The sequence below is a fragment of the Mustela nigripes genome, unplaced genomic scaffold (genome assembly GCF_022355385.1).
Source record: "Mustela nigripes isolate SB6536 unplaced genomic scaffold, MUSNIG.SB6536 HiC_scaffold_7231, whole genome shotgun sequence".
NCBI classification, from domain to species: domain Eukaryota; kingdom Metazoa; phylum Chordata; class Mammalia; order Carnivora; family Mustelidae; genus Mustela; species Mustela nigripes.
The window spans coordinates 1-2,277 of NW_026746637.1; the positions used below are offsets into that span (position 1 = coordinate 1).

Sequence of the window (2,277 nt, forward strand, 5' to 3'; positions counted from 1 at the left end):
CACTGAGCCACCCAGGCGCCCCTAACATTGGATTTTTGATAGGAATTAAATTTACAGATGGTTTCCGGTAGTATGGACATTTTAACAATGTTAATTCTTACCATTCATAAATATGGGCTATCTTTCCATTTGTGTCTCCTTCAATTTCTTTTCTTTATCAATGTCATAGTTTATGGGGTACAGATCTTTCATCTTCTTAGTTAAAACTTTTCCTAAGTATTTTATTATTTTTGATGCTATTGTGAATTAGATTGTTTTTCATCATTAGAGTGTAAAAATGCTCCTGTCTTGTGCTTACTTTGGCAGCACACATACTAAAATTGGAATGATGCAGAGAAGATTAGCGTGATCACTGAACAAGGATGACATGAAAAACTGGGAAGCATTCCACATTAAAAACAAAACAAAACAAAACAAAATTCTTGTCTTTTATATATTGATCTTGTATTTGGCAGCTTTACTAAATTTGTTTATTCAAATTTTTTTGTGAAGTTTTTAGGATATTTTTACATGTAAATTCATGTTATCCAAAAAAGGAAAATTTTATTTCTTCTTTTTTTTTGGAGTCTTTTATTTCTTTGTGCTCCTTGTTTCTCTGGCTAGGACATCCAGTACTATGTCAAATGAGAGTAGTGAAAGTGGACACACTTGACTTGTTTCTGATCTTTAAGGTGAAAACTTTCAAACTTTTTTGATTGAATATCAGATTAGCTCTGGGCTTGCAATATGTGTTTTTTAATGGATTTTTAAAAAATTTTTTATAAACATATAATGTGTTTTTATCCCTAGGAGTACAGGTCTGTGAATCCCCAGGTTTACACATTTCACAGCACTCACCATAGCACATACCCTCCCCAATGTCCATACCCCCAGCACCTCTCCCAACTCACCTCCCCCCAGCAACCCTCAGTCTGTTTTGTGAGATTCAGTGTTTTATGGTTTGTGTCCCTCCCAATCCCATCTTCTTTTATTTTTCTTTTCGTACCCCCCAAACTGCCTATGTTGCATCTCCACTTCATCATATCAGGGAGATCATATGATAGTTGTCTTTCTCAGATTGGTTTATTTCGCCAAGCATAATACCCTCTAGTTCCATCCACGTCATCACAAATAGCAGGATTTCATTACTTTTGATGGCTGCATAGTATTCCATTGTACATATATACCACATCTTATTTATTGATTCATCTGTTGAAGGACGTTTAGGTTCTTTCCATAGTTTAACTATTGTGGACCTTGCTGCTATAAACATTTGGGTGTATGTGCCCCTTCAGAATGCCACGTTTGTATCTCTAGGGTATATACCCAGTAATACAATCACTGGGTTATAGGGTAGTTCTATTTTCAGCTTTTTGAGGAACCTCCACGCTGTTTTCCGGAGTGGTTGCACCAGCTTGCATTCCCATGTACAGTGTAGGAGGGTTCCCCTTTCTCCACATCCTCGCCAGCATCTGCCATTGACTGACTTGTTCATTTTAGCCATTCTGAAAGGTGTGAGGTGGTATCTCATACTGGTTTTGATTTGTATTTCCCTGATGCCGAGTGATGTGGAGCATTTTTTCATGTGTCTGTTGGCCATTTGGATGTATTCTTTGAAGAAATGTCTGTTCATGTCTTCTGTCCATTTCTTCATTGGATTATTTGTTCTGAGGGTGCTGAGTTTGATAAGCTCTTTATACATTTGGGATACTGGCCCTTTATCTGGTATGTCATTTGTAAATATCTTCTCCCATTCTGACAGTTATCTTTTGGCTTTGTTAACTGTTTCCCTTGCTGTGCAAAAGCTTTTTGATCTGATGAAATCCCAATAGTTCATTTTTGCCCTTGCTACCCTTGCCTTTGGCGATGTTCCTAGGAAGAAGTTGCTGCTGCTGAGGTCAGAGAGGTTGCTACCTGTTCTCTCCTCAAGGATTTTGAAGGATTCCTTTCTCACATTATGTTTCATCATCCATTTCCAGTCTATTTTCATGTATGGTGTAAGGAAATGGTCCAATTTCATTTTTCTGCATGTGGCTGTTCCATTTTCCCAACACCTTTTGTTGAAGAGGCTGTCTTTTTTCCATTGGACATTCCTTCCTGTTTTGTTGAAGATTAGTTGACCATAGAGTTGAGGGTGTATTTCTGGGCTCTCTATTCTGTTCCATTGATCTATGTCTGTTTTTGTGACAGTTCCCTACTATCTTGATGATGACAACTTTGTAATAGAGCTTGAAGTCTGGAATTGTGATGCCAACAACTTTGGCTTTCTTTTTCAATATTCCTCTGGCTACTCGAGGT

General features: G+C 37.6%; 1 non-coding gene across 1 annotated transcript; it reads left to right on the forward strand.

Moving 5' to 3' along the window:
• The first annotated feature begins 290 nt into the window (after nt 1-290).
• On the forward strand, nt 291-397 carry LOC132009202 (U6 spliceosomal RNA). Its single transcript, XR_009401821.1, has one exon. It is a non-coding gene; the product is annotated as a U6 spliceosomal RNA (small nuclear RNA).
• The last annotated feature ends 1,880 nt before the right edge of the window (nt 398-2,277 follow it).